This window comes from Bidens hawaiensis, unplaced genomic scaffold, assembly GCF_021521415.1.
Source record: "Bidens hawaiensis isolate Kalapana, Puna unplaced genomic scaffold, B.hawaiensis_p1.1 tig00030490_1, whole genome shotgun sequence".
Lineage (NCBI taxonomy): Eukaryota > Viridiplantae > Streptophyta > Magnoliopsida > Asterales > Asteraceae > Bidens > Bidens hawaiensis.
The window spans coordinates 202,745-217,937 of record NW_027495074.1 but is presented as its reverse complement, the minus strand read 5'-3'; positions in this window follow the sequence as shown (position 1 = coordinate 217,937).

The following is a 15,193-nucleotide window of genomic DNA, read 5'->3' as shown; positions in this document are numbered from 1 at the left end:
TATCAAGGATTCAAGGAATCTTGTTTTTGAAGGCGGGATAGTGTGTTGCAGCTGCTGATCATTTAAAATCTTGAAGAACAACTTCATCGTGTTGATTAGGTTGAATTTGGAAAGGATCGGGATAAAGATCTTGTTAAACCTTGAAAGATATCAAAATTCCTTACAATTTGGAATTTCGATTGATGATGATGATAGAGCCTTATCTACTCCTACTATAGTCCTGGCTCCTGACATTGCCCTAGGTTTTTAGAAATCAAATCAGCCAAGGCTCTATGGGAGGCTCTCATTGATGTGCTTGAGGGAAATGAAGATATGCAGCAAAGTAAGAAGGATTTGATGCGTCAGGAGTTCAATATGTTTAATCACATTCTAGGTGAATCTATTCATGCACAACTCCAAAGGCTCACCAAGCTTGTAACATGATTGATTTCGGAAAGAAATGAGATAACTCTATTGGAAGTTAACAAGAAGCTAGTGAACTCACTTCCTCAAAGCTGGGCTATAAATGTTGCTATGATTAAGAAGACTAAGGATCTGGATAGGATGACCATAAATGAGATGAAGGCTGTGATTAATATGTGTGAAATGGATGACAAGAAACGTGCTATTAATCATGCTAGCTCCTACAATATTGTTGGTTTGAATTCATCCACCAACAATGCGTTTTCAGCTCAGGATGGGTTTGCTATGTTACATTGAACCAGTCCACTACCGCAGCTTATCACTAAAGCACACCTTCCAAACCTCTCCAAGGAACATGGTTTCTGCCTCATTAAGCTCCAATGTCAAGCTTATTCCTTAGATTCCCACCATTTCGAAGGAAATTAAGGAGAACATTTCCTTAATGGAAAGTTTCATGAATTGCTATAACGCCTTTCTTTCCGGTGATGTAGTTCCACCGGTTATGTTTGTTGAACCGAATCAAATCCATGCTGAAGATGTCAAAGAAATTGACATCTCATGGCAAATGGCTATGGCGATGTTCATGGCAAAGAACTTCACAAAGAAGACGGGCATAAACAATCGGCCTTTACAAATGAAATGAAAGTGGGGTTTGATAAGGGAAAAATTAGGTGCTATAGCTGGCATATGCCGGGTCACTTTTCTCATGATTGCACCAACCTAGCTAAGGAAGGAATCTGATAATGAGAGGTCACTTATTCCAATTGGATAGACAGGAGCAGCTGGGTCTAACACTGAGAAAGTTATGGTGACTCAATAGTTTGGATGGGAGAAGCAGATGAAAGCATTGAACCTCGGAGAATTGTTGGCTAAATTGGCTCAAGTTGATGCAAGAAGAGTACAAAACTGAAGAGAAGGTGAAAGAGCTTCAGCTCGCCTTTATAGTATATTCCACACCTATCTCCAACCAGGTATATTCTAAACTATGTTATGAAGCATGCATTGATAAAGTTGATATCTACTCAGGTAAATGGAATATATTCAATGTGCTAATAATACCTTTCAGGCTAAATAAAAATAAAATAAACAGAAAATAGATGCCCAAAAAGGGGATATTGCCAAACTTCAAGAAGATCTAAGTAGGAAAGGTAGAATTTTTCTTGATGCCAAAAATAAAATAGTCAAATTAACCAATGAACTGAACGCATCAAACTTATAAACTGCCAAAATCAATATTAAATTTCATAAAATTGAATTTAAAATTATAATATTTGACGTATCTAGGAAGTGGTTGAGAACATAACTGAGCATCGACTTTAATACAAAGACAATAAGGGCATGGGTCTCGAGTTTAATCAAGTTCCCCCTCCAATCAATAATAATTATTCTTATCTTCCAGTAACTAAAGAGGACGAGGAGAGGGAACAACATTTACAGTAAGATACGAAATAAGAAAATGAGACTATGGGAAAAGGGCTCAGTTAAACCCATTGAGCCTGTTTTTAGAAACAAAAAATGATACCAATTCCTCTACTTCAATTGTAGAAGAAGTAATAATCAAAGATTGGCTAGAGGATGAGTAAGATTAAGCTGTTGTGAATAATTCAAAAATTAATATTGATTTATTTTTTGGTCGTGTTAAAACTGATGTTTGTGTGGGCTCTATTTTAAAAGCGAAAACTGTGTGCTTGAACCTTCTATTTTTGCTATTAATAATAATTTGGTAAATGTTAATGTTGTTAAACCAACTAAAATTGGTAAATGTGAGGCACCAAAAATTGTGAAAGAAGGTACTTATTGTACTTGTTCTTGTGGTAGTGCTATTAAAACTGAACATGTTAACAGAAAATCCACAAGTCACCACAAATCATCAAGAACGGGAGTTGTCCATAATGTCTTTCGTGTCAAGAAGCAAACTTGCTATAATTGTGGAATTCAAGGTCACATCGCTAGAAATTGCCCATATCGTCCATATGTTCCTTATTATGGAAGAGGACAAAGGCGTATGCCTGAGTACGGGTTTCAAAATCAATTTAATAGAAAACCTGCCATGAAAAACTCCTCAAAGGGTGATGTGAACGCCTAAAAATTTGCCTGTCAGGAGCTTAAATGAAATAAGCTAGTTGTGGCAAATAAACCTGAGAAGAGGAAAGATTGGCCCAAAAGCGAATCCTCATTTGAAATCGGCCAGGGACCAAATCTAAATCCATGTAAGTTCCTAAGGCCAAAGTCAAGCAACCTATATGTGTTAGTCACAAAGTTATTAAACTTGACTATAGATGGTTTCCCAAATCTGCCAAGGATCAGTCATCCAAAATTCGTTGTAAAACTACGTGTAAAATATTTGATAACAGGGAAGACATGATATGGCAACACGTGTCATGTGTAGACAAGTAATGCTTACTAGTGTCAAAACGGACTGGATACCTAAAACTAACTAATCCTGCATATTGTGAAGGAATATGGAAGAATATCATCAGATGGTGGTGGTATGTTGATACTGTTTGTTCTAGGCATATGACTTGAGACATCCCTCAATTTCATTACATTCAAACTATTAATGGAGGGTATGTGTCCTTTGCGGGAGGAGAACGAGGAAAGATCACTCAGAAGGGTACCATACGTAATGGTGTTTTACAGTTTGAAAATGTGAATTATGTTCTTGAGTTGAAAGATAGTTTGTTGAGTGTTTCTCAAATTTGTGATACAGGTTTTTTAACTCATTTTACAAATAAAGGATGACTTATTTTAAAACCGAGCATTGTCATACCAGATGACTTCATATGGGTTCTTGTTCGATCACAAAGAAAAGATAATGCATACGTGATCGACATGAATCAAAATGTTCCTAAAGAAATTGCTTGCCTGTTTTCAAAAGTGTTGGAAGATAATGCCATGCTTTGGCATCGCCTCCCAGGTCATGCCAATATTAAAAACTTAAATCGTCTTTCTAAGATCACCATTGTGTGAGTCTTGCCAATCAGGGATTTTATGACTATTGAGAAATGTGTTGCTTGTGCTAAAGGAAAACATCACCGTGAACCTCACAAACCTAAACTTATTAACACTATTGAATCTTTGCTTCAACTACTTCACATGGACTTATTTGGTCCGGTCAATGTGCTTAGCAATTTTCGTAATTCGTACTGTTTGGTTGTTACTAATGACTACTCATGTTACACTTGGGTTTTCTTTTTGTTTAACAAGAGTGAGAATGCAGAACTAATCAAAATATTCATAGTGTTGATGGAAAATCAGATAAATTTGAGAGTGAAGGGCATATGGTGTGACAATGGTACAAAATTCAAGAACGTTGTTTTAAATCATTTCTGTGCTGAAAAGGGGGTCCAACGACAATACAGTGTTGCTCGAACACCATAGCCAAATGGATTGGCTGAAAGGAGAAATCACACAATAATTGAAGCTTCTCATACGATGTTGTGTGACTCAAAATTTCCCTCCTTCTTATGGGCCTAAGCAATCAATACCATTTACTATATGCAGAACAGGGTACTCATAAACAAGTATCATATGAAGACACCCTATGAGTTGCTTTATGGGCATAAACCGATAGTTTCTCACTTTCGAGAATTCATAAGTCTGCGCACTCTTCTGCACTTGGAGGCAACCCCAAAGTTTGTTTCAAAGGCTAATGATTGCTATTTTGTTAGATACGCTAGACATACCGCTTACCAAGTTTACAACAAGGTCACAAAATAGATTGTGGAATCTTATGACATGCGATGGCTAAAGGAAAACGAGACAAATGCAAGAGTCATCCCTGACTAGTAGTTCAATTATAATGAATTTTTTAAACCATTTAATGTGTTTTCAGATGTCGTTGTAGGTCCATCAGATGGTATTGATGATGAGATGAGGTTATTGTTACCATTGCTGCAATAAACAAACCAACGGTGCTAAAGACTGATCCATCGGAGATGTATGATGAAGCATGTTAGGTCGAAGATTTGACAATAAAATACATAAGAGAGATTGGAATCTTCTCAAAACTCTCTGAAAATGGCTAAGTATGGATACGGAGTATACTTAGGCCTCCGAGCAAGCTTTTACTTATCCTAGCAAGGTATTTTGCCTTTCGGGGTAAGTTTACCTTCAAGAATTCCTCTTAAGTGCTAATCCGAGCACGGTTCACTTTGTCTAGCAAGGTTGTTCTTCAAGTCAAGCATGGTTTTTTCCTAGCAAACCCTTGGCTAAACCAAACTAAAGAAACCAAGTACTTTGAAAGATATAGCAAGGTTTATTATTAATAAACAGTGGTCCCAACAAGCTTGAAGAAAGTTGATAAGGAAATATCATAAGGACTTATTCTAGCAAGGTTCAACTCAGAGCAAGCTACATTGCTACCGGCACAATCTACAGTGTTACCAAAACACTTTGGTTTGTTTAATAAGTTAAAGTTAACAAAGAGTTGAAGGGATTCCTGAAGAACAAGTTTACTCGTAGGATCATATCGAGCAAAGTTTGCTATGGTCAAAAGGATTGAAGTCTACTAGGTGAATATTTTCATAGGAAAATATTCTAACTGAAGACTACCCGGAGAACTATTCCCCAGCACACTTTGGTTACCAGGTCTGCTCTATGAAGACAAAAGCTGCAAAGCTTACCCGAAGACCTTTTTTACACTTAGAATCTTTTTGTAATATGTTTATGACTATGTCTCAATGATTAGGGTTTCTAGAAGGAATGACAGTTGTAAGGGCAGGCCTATAAAAGGAATAACTTAGGGCACGCCTTAAAAAGAGAGAGACGGAAAAAAACCTGAGACACCTGATATTTTTCGAAACATTGATTTGTGAAGGCTGTCTTTATTACGTACAGATAAAACATTCCATTCTGAAACCCTAATTGATTTTCGTTTGTATTGTTGATTCTATAAATGGAAATCTTTTGTGTTATAGTTTGTGTTTTTGTTACCTTTTTGATTATTGAGCAACATTTAGTGTGTTAGTGTTTCCGCCGTTAATACCCTATTGTTCTTACCCTAAATAGTAAGTCGTTAACCCTCTTGTCAACACTTAACTGTGTGGGTTGCGATAGTGAGATATTGAGTGATTGAGCGATATATATGGGACCGACAAATGGTATCGGAGCTCCGTATGCTGTTTTGGGTAAAGAACTATTGCTGATTTGAAGATGACACACGACGTCAGCTGACCACCATTACATTGATTTGTGACGTCAGCTGTTCTGTTTTTCATTTTTTAGATCTACATTTTGTTTGAGATTTAAAAGTGATTTATGTCACAGATCTTTATTTTCATTGTTATTATTCTTGCTCTTAGTTTTCCAGATATATCAGATCTGAGGTTTTCATCCACAGATCTGATTATTTTTTTCAAAAGAGCTTTTAAGTGGTGTCTATATTTTTCAAAATTACTTCAAAAATTCCAAAAAGATGTCTGGATATGAGGAGCAGGAAGTATCAACTAACAAAATTCCCATATTGTACGGACAAGAAAACTTCATAAAATGGAAAGTGCTGTTTAAGGCCGCAGTATGTTACAACGATGTAGAAATGTGGCAATCTATCAAGAATGGACCCTATGTGGCTGATGGAACAAACAACTCTACTGTTGAAGCTAGAATGAAGAAGGTTGATGATAGAGCCTTAGCCATGCTGAAATTGGGGTTATATTGGGAGATTCTGACAAAGGTTGCTCACCATCAAACTGCTAAAGCAATGTATGATGCCCTATTGGAAATGTTTGAAGGAAATTTAGAATTGAAAAATATCAAGAAAGAGAGGCTGAAGCAACAACTTGACCGATTCAAGTATAAAGATGGTGAAAGACTGAAGTTTGTCTTGGAAAGGTTCCTGACCATTGTCAATGAAATCAGGACAACTGATTATGTGGTGACTGATTCTGACTTGAACACAAAGCTGCTATCATCTTTATCAAAAGAATGGTATACTGCCAGCAAATTCATTAGGCAGAAACCAAACTATGATGCAATTAAGCTTGATTATGTGATATGCTTCTTGCAAGTAACTGAGATAGAGATGATTGAGAATGAAATGATTAAGGAGGACAAACCTTGTTTTCAAGTTTCCAATGCAATCATTGCACCAATGGGTAACTTGTCTACAAAGAGCCAACAACAAATTCCAGTTATTAAAGAACCAAGTGAGCATGGTGGTGATACACCAAGGAGATTTGTTGCTGGAAGTTCAAGTAACCAGGGTGGACAATCAAGGTTCAATGTCCAACTAATTGATGATAATGACTCTGCCTTAATGGCCAGTGGGCATACACCTTATGGTGGTGTTACTGTTAATCAAGAAAATGAATTCCAAGCCTTGTTTTCAATGTTTATAGATTCCTACAATGTCTTTGTTGCCAAGAACATAATCCATACTAGTGTTGCTCAAGATGATCTTGAGCAAATAGATGCAGATGATCTAGAGGACATGGACTTAAAATGGCAAGCTGCTATGTTGGCATTGAGGAGCACGAGATTGTTCAACAGGACTAGAAGGTCTCTTGTGTCAGGTCCAAATGAAAGAACAGGTTTTGACGAGTCAAAAGCTATATGTTACAACTGTCAACAGCCTGGACATTTTGCAAGGGAGTGCAATCAACCAAGAAACTTCCAAAAAAATCAGTTTGCAAAACCAAGAAACAATTATCAATACCAGCAAGGACATCAAAGAAACTATATCAACAATTACAACAACCAACAGCCACAGCAGCACAACCAGCAAGTTGTTCCTTATAACCAGAGTTATCAAAGAACAATAATCAAAACCCTTCAAATGCTCCTTCTAACACCAACAGAAACAATGGAAACCAGCCCATAAATCAAGGTAATGTTGCATTAGCTGCTCATTAACAAGATGGAGTATTTTATTGGAGCAATCATGCAGAAGATATAAGCAAAGCCAATGTTGCACTTATGGCTCAAGCAGAGAATGAAGATGGATCTTCTTCAACTCAGGTACATTCAAACTCAACACTTGAATTACTTGAAACCATTGAATCATTAAAATTGAAGGTATCAAAGTTTGAAAGTGAATGTTTCAAAAAGCAAAGCATAATCAATGTGTATGAAACAAGTGATGTGACCTATGAAGATAGGATCAAAAGTCTTGAGCAAGACTGTATGGATAGTTATAGAAAACAGTCTAGATATGTGACTGAGATTGATGGCTTGAAGAAAATGGTGATTGAAGAGAAAGTGAAGAATACCGCACTTCAGGTTGAGAATGAATTCTTGAAAAACCTTATCTCAACAGGAAATACTTATGGGATTCTAAACAAAATCAAAGAAGAAGACAAATATAAGTTTGTTCCTCCATCTTTTAATGGCAAATACTCTTTGATGGTTGATAAGGAGAAAAGAGAGGCATACCTTAATCAGTTTAGAGATGTGTTCAAAGATAAAGAAGAATTTCTTGAAAACTATGAGTTGGATAAAGTTGATGAAAATGGGGAGTTTGTGTTAAAGGAAGATGTGAAAGTGGAAAAGTCCATTGGTATTCAAGTCTCAGAGGATGACTTTGATAACGATTTCTTGAATGTGGATGACTTAAGTGAGTCGAGTGACAATTGCTCAAGTAATGATGATTCAAATGAAGAAAGAAAGAGCAATTCAAGTCCACCAACCAAGATCCCTAATCTACCGACAATCACACCCAAAATGAAAAAACACTATGAACATATGAGAAGGGAACATGTGTCATTTGACATATGTGAAAAATCAAAGGTGAATTATAATGCTGTAAAGCTACCAAGCAAAGAAGTTTCGAAGAAGATAAAGATCAATAACAAGAAGACCAAAGAAACTGTTGTCAATGATCAATTTATACCTGTGTATCCTGTTTTCTCAAGTCAAGAATTGTTTGACATTGGAAAAGTTGAAACTGTGGAAGAATATGAGAGAAGGCAGTCAAGGTATAAATGTAATTTGGATGATGAGCCAATGAAATTGGAAAGAATAACATTTGTGAAGAGCCAAGTTGAAAGGCAAGACATTAAGATTGAAGAATTTGTGCCATTCTCAATTAATTTTGATGATCTCAAAACTCAGAAAACAATTGGCATTGAACCCCCAAGACCAAGTAAAAGATTCAAGAAAGGGAAATCAAGTGAGAGCTTCAAGGGCAAAGTTTGGTGCAAACATTGTGATGACTATGGTCATCACACTAACTCTTTGCTATGAAATATTTACATTCAAACCAATCAATGTCCCAAATGAAACAATGTTTGGTCTAGACTTTGGTTTCTACAAAATGAAATATGATGAGTATTTCGGAAAAGGGAAGAAGTGTGAAGAAGTGGTAAACAAAGGTGATGAGTCAAAGAAAGAAAAGGGAAAAGAAGAAACTGTGAAGTATGAGAAGAATATTAAGGCTGTTGATGAGAAGGCAAAGAAGAATGTTGTTCACCAAGTAAAAAGGAACACACTTCCTATCAAACTTGAACTTGTGTAAAAAAGGAATACACAACCCTTAAGGATTGTTCCTAACAAAGACTCCAAATCAGTAAAGTCTGATGAGTCTGAGAGGTCACCAAGAGAAGAAAAGAAAAGTAAGAAGGTTGTGTTCTCAAGGAAGAAGCCAAGAGAGCTTAATGGTGATGAAAGATTCTTGTTGAAACATGGATTTGAATCCCATGCAATGTTGCAAAAGTCGCTAGGCGGTCTGTAGGCGGCCAACCCCCTTGGAGAGAGTACTCGGAGTACTTGGGGAGTAATTGGAGAGTACTCGGACACGGTAAATATAAAGAAAATTAATATTTTGTTATTATATATATGTCAAATATCATAAGTTTACTAATATTTATAACAAAATAGGTGAATATCAATATAAATAAAAGAAATACATTTTTAAATATAAAATATTTTAAAAAATACTAATCATTAATTAGAAAAATGATATTTGTTCTTTAATATTATTGAAATAACAATTATGTTTTATTTTTTTTTGAGTCAAAATCGGTCCAAGTTCACCGATAAGATGTGATTCTGGCTGAGGTTGACCACATTTGACCGATTCTTAGTAACTAGGCGGATTTACAGAAACTCGCCTTGGTGACATACCATGTAGCGAGTACTCGGAGAGTACTCGGCCTTGTAATCCTACTTTTACAACATTGATCCCATGGATTCATTTGGAAACCAAGGAGTGAAAATGTAATGACAAGTGTGAAGAGAGACAGAGTATCATTCCATATGTGGGAAGTACAAGTGATACAGGATATGAATCAGATGATTCTGACATTTGTGAAGTTGTTTATGAGGTTCCTAAACCTATTCCCAACTCCAATGCAACGCTTGTTCATGTCAATGATGATTTTTAAGTTGATTCAGCTTGCACTTCATTATCTAACTGATCAATTTCGTTGATTTGTGAAGGGATAGTCCACACCAATTAATTAAGTATGGTATATGGACAGTGGATGTTCCAGGCACATTACATGTGATAAGAGGTAACTTGTGAATTATGAAGAGATGTTTGAAGGCCCAGTTGCATTTGGGAGTGATGAGAATGGAGGGAAGATTGTAGGGAAAGGAATACTCACAAATGGCAAAGTTACTGTTGATAATGTGTTCTATGTTGAAGGATTACAATATAACCTATTGAGCATATCCCAAATGTGTGATAAATGTTACAAGGTTGGGTTTGATGACTCTCATTGCTTTATTCTCAAACTTGACTTTGTGTTTCCTCCAGACATGATTATGATGACTGCTCTAAGAAATGGGAACTTGTATGAATTGAATATGAAAGATGCCATTTCAAGGGGAGGTACTTGTTTTGTATCAAAGGACACTAAAAAGGAAACCAATTGTGGCATAGAAAGCTTTGTCACGTCAATTTAAAGAACATGAACAGACTTGTTAAAGGTGAACATGTAATTGGTTTACCCATAAGAGAGCTCAAACTTGATGACAATTTCATCTCATGTCAAAAGAGTAAGCAGCACAAGTCATCACACAAAACAAAGCTCATAAACTCAATTGATCAAGTGCTTGAAATCCTTCATATGGATCTCTTTGGTCCTGTAAGTGTTCTAAGTATTGGCAAAAAGAGATATTGTTTAGTGATCATTGATGATTTCTCAAGATGAACATGGGTTTATTTCCTAAGTACCAAAGATGAGGCTACTGAGTTGATATAGACTTATGTGACAAGGATTGAGAACCAATTGGATGCAAGGGTGAAGGTCATGAGAAGTGACTATGGAACTGAGTTCAAAAATGGGGTAATGGATGAGTTTTGCAATGCAAAAGGAATTATTCAACAATTCAGTTCCCCTAGAACTCCTAAACAAAATGGGGTTGCAGAGAGAAGAAATAGAACACTCATTGAAGCTGCAAGTACCATGTTAGCAGATGCTTTCTTGCTTGTTACTTTTTGGACAGAAGCAATCAATACTGTCTGCTATATTCAGAACAGGGTACTTCTCAACCAAAGTCAAGACAAGACTCCCTATGAGATTTTGTTTAAAAGAAATCCCTACATCAAGTTTCTTGAGTCATTTGGTTGCAAATGTTCATTGTTGAAAACCAAGGATTATCTTATCAAATTTCAATCAAAATCCTTGGATTGCTTCTATGTTGGGTATTCAACACACTCAGAAGCTTATAGTCTATGTGAAAGACCATTAGAGTCCACATCCTCTCAAATAATCCCTGTATCTCAAAGAGTCACGTTTTTTCTTTTGCATTATCCTTTTCAACTCATCATTTTCCTTTTCTATCATCCTTTACAACTCCTCATCAGTGAGTGGAGCCAGGTCCTCAAACTTATAACCAAATGTGGCCAGTTTTACAATCAATGAATTTTTCTTTTGAGCTTCATTTAAACTTTGTTGAATGTTTATCCTTTGCTCATCTGTCATTTCCACTTGTGGAGACAAAACATCAACCTTCTCAGCTGTATCACCCTGATTATCATTATCATTATCTTGAGATATATCATCCTCCTCAGTCGTTTCATTTGCAGCCTCAATCTTCTCTTCCTCAGGATTGAGTAAGTCCTCAGGCCTGACAATCTGCATTGGAACAGGCTGTATTGGACTTGGTTGATCTTCTGGGATTGCAGCAAAATATTCATATTCATCATTCCACTTGGCTTCTTTCAGACTTGGTCCATCTTCAGGCCTTTGTGTTTTAAGTGGGGCATGCCTTAAGGGGATTTCCATCTCTCCAACAGAATACTCATACTTTTCATCTCATTTGCCCCTTTTAGCAGATTTTTCTTTTTCAGTTTGTTCTTTTGCTTTCCTCTTTCTTGTATATATTCTTGCAAATCTATTGGCCTTTTTGGCAAACTCTGCATGCAACTTTGAGAGACTTTCCTTCATTTGATCTAAAGTTTCTCTTGTTTCCACTTGTTTTGAAGGTTCTCCATGTTATTCAACTTTCCCAGTTTCCTTCACTAGTTCTTTCTCAGTTTCCTTCTCTGTTTGTTTTTGTGATTGACTGAACATGCTTACAACCATAGCCAAGGAATTGTCAATCTCTTTAGCCATTTTCATTTGTATCAAAGTTTCAATCACTTCTTGATCCTCAACCTCTTCTTCATCAACAGTTTTGGCAATTTTTGCTTGCTCTATCAGAGTTTCCTTCTCTGCCAGCTCTTCTCTAGTCAGGTTTTGGGCAATGTATTCCCTCTCCCTTTTTTCCTTTAACACTTGTTCCAGCCTTCTGGCAGCAGTAGTATTTTCATCTTCCTCTTCTTGATCATCATTCACCTTAACAGGCTCATCCTCCTCATCATCACTATCAGCATTAGCTTTCCCTCTTTCAATTCTTCTTTTCTTTTCCTCTTCTGTTTCTTGGGGAAAGTTATCAGTATCCTTCTCTAAATTATCCATCTCCTCATCCTGCTCTACTCTCTTGGAACTTAATTCATTTGTTTCTTGTTCAGTGAGTACAAGTTCCTCAGTAGCATAAGTGGTGGTCATCATATCTGTCATAACATCAGTTTGCATATCAGTAGCAATATCTGTTGTAGCCACTTGATCAGTATTCAGTTTCTCCATTTCATCCTCCATATCCTTCTCCTTTCTTAACAAATCATCATCAACATCTCTTTCAACAGTATTTAACACATCATTGTTCATATCATAGTTTTATTCATCATCTTCAGATTTATCAGCTTCATAATCTTCTTCAAATATCATTCTTCCTCCACTATCTTCCTCATCTTCACTATCACCATAGGCATTTAATATACAGGCCAAACCATCAGTATCTGTCTTGACCCCTATATCCACATTCACAATCTCCTTATTCATCTCCTTGTCAGCTCCAGTTGCCTCATCATGTGTAATATTCTCCCCTTGTTTTGGGGGCAGCTGAGGTCTTCTCAACCTCCTGCTCCAGGGGTTGAATTTGTATAAGTGGTTGGGCCAACTGAGCTTTTAAATCCTCATTCTCATTCAACAAGTTAGCATTCTCACCTCTCAACTCCACAGCTTCTCTTATCAAATCAAAGTTTCTTTTATCTCTACTATATATAAAGCACCAGTCAATGACCTCTTAAATTTTAAGAGGTACCTGTAAGGCCCCGTTACCGGTAGCCCTACTTTCGTGTTGGATTTACTTATAAACGCAGTTCTAAATATCATAGTTAATTAAAACATTCGCGGAACATTAAAAACATTTCGGATAAAACTATTACATAAACAGATTCGGATAAAACTTGCGCATCTCATCCTCAGCTTCCCATGTAGCGTCCGATCCCTTGCGATGCTTCCATATCACCTTCACTAAAGGTATAACCTTGTGACGAAGCTGCTTCTCCTTGCGGTCAACTATCTCGATCGGTTGCTCAATGTAGTTCAACTGTTCATCAACCTCAATGTCCATTAATGGCACGTGGGACATGTCATCAGCTAGACATTTTCTCAAATGAGAAACATGTAAGGTTGAATGAATTTCTTCTAACTCTTCTGGCAAATCCAGCTTATAAGCCACTTCACCTACACGATCTATAATCTTAAACGGTCCAATGTACCTTGAACTCAACTTTCCCCTCTTCCTGAAACGAATGATTCCTTTCCAAGGCGAGACCTTGAGCATCACATTGTCACCAACGTTAAACTCAATCGGTCTTCGCCGCTTATCAGCATACCACTTCTGTCTGTCTTGAGCAGCTTTCATTCTTGCCTTGATCTGATCGAACTTCGAAGAGGTTTCTTGCACAACTTCTAGGCTTCCCATCTCCTTCTGACCAATCTCTCCCCAACACACCGGGGTCCTACATCGTCTACCGTAAAGCATCTCAAACGGTGGCATACCAATACTTGAATGGTAGCTGTTGTTATAGGAGAACTATGCTAGATGCAGATGATCATCCCAACTTCCTCCAAAGTCTAAAACACAAGCACGTAGCATATCCTCAAGGGTTTGGATCGTCCTTTCCGACTGTCCATCGGTTTGAGGATGATACGCCCAGATAGCCTCTTTTCTGACGTTTTCCATTAGCTCGTCTTGCATATCCTCAAGGGTTTGGAACTATGCTAACGTTTCTGACGAGATAGCCTCTCGTATAGGCAGAAAGTGAGCACTCTTGGTCAAACGGTCCACAATCACCCAGATGGTATCATGGTGCTTAGCTATACGAGGTAGCTTAGTTATGAAATCCATGGTGATGTGTTCCCATTTCCATTCTAGTATTTCCAAGGGTTGCATCTTTCCATAAGGCTTCTGGTGCTCTGCCTTGACTTGTAAACAAGTTAAGCACCTACTGACATAATCTATCACATCATTCTTCATTCCTGGCCACCAATAATCTCTTTTCAAATCCTGGTACATCTTCGTAGTTCCTGGATGAATCGAATATCTTGACTTATGAGCTTCATTTAAAATTCGACCTCTGAGATCTCCATGGCGCGGGATCCACATACGGTCAAACCTAGTCTTAACACCATGAGCGTTTTCCATTAGCTCGTCTTGCTGGCCGAAAATTCTTTCTTTCTTTACCAACTTCTCGTCTACTAGCACCTCTGACTGCACCTTGATGATTTCTTCGAAAATGCTTGAATTCATAATCAATTTGTATGACTTCACAGTTGCAAGGACTTCCTCATTTTTACGGCTTAGTGCATCGGCGAACACGTTAGCTTTACCAGGGTAGTACTTAATATCGCAGTCGTAATCCTTTATCAATTCTAACCATCTTCTCTGCCTCATGTTCAATTCTTTCTGCTCGAAGAAGTACTTTAAACTCTTATGATCTGTATAAATAGTACACTTAGTACCGTACAGATAATGACTCCATATCTTAAGAGCATGCACTACAGCTGCTAACTCTAAATCATGCGTCGGATAAGTACTCTCGTGGACTTTCAACTGTCTAGACGCGTAAGCTATCACCTTTCCCCTCTGCATCAACACGCAACCTAGCCCTTGATGCGAGGCATCGGCACAAACAACTAAATCCTCGTCACCATCGGGTAGAGCAAGGATTGGAGCTTGCGTGAGTCTCTTCTTTAATTCCTCAAAGGCTTCTTCTTGAAACTTTCCCCAACTGAATACTATCGACTTTCGGGTCATACCGGTCAGCGGCGCGGCTATCTTGGAGAAACCCTCGATGAATCTTCTATAGTAGCTAGCTAACCCTAAGAAGCTTCGTATATCAGTCGGATTCTGTGGAGTCTTCCAATTCGTTATTGCCACGTGACCAAGAAATTGCACTTCTCGCAACCAGAACGCGAATTTCGAAAACTTAGCATACAACTTCTCTTTCTTCAGAGTTTCCAATACTTCTCTCAGATGCTCGACATGGTCAGACTCACGCTTTGAATAAATCAATATA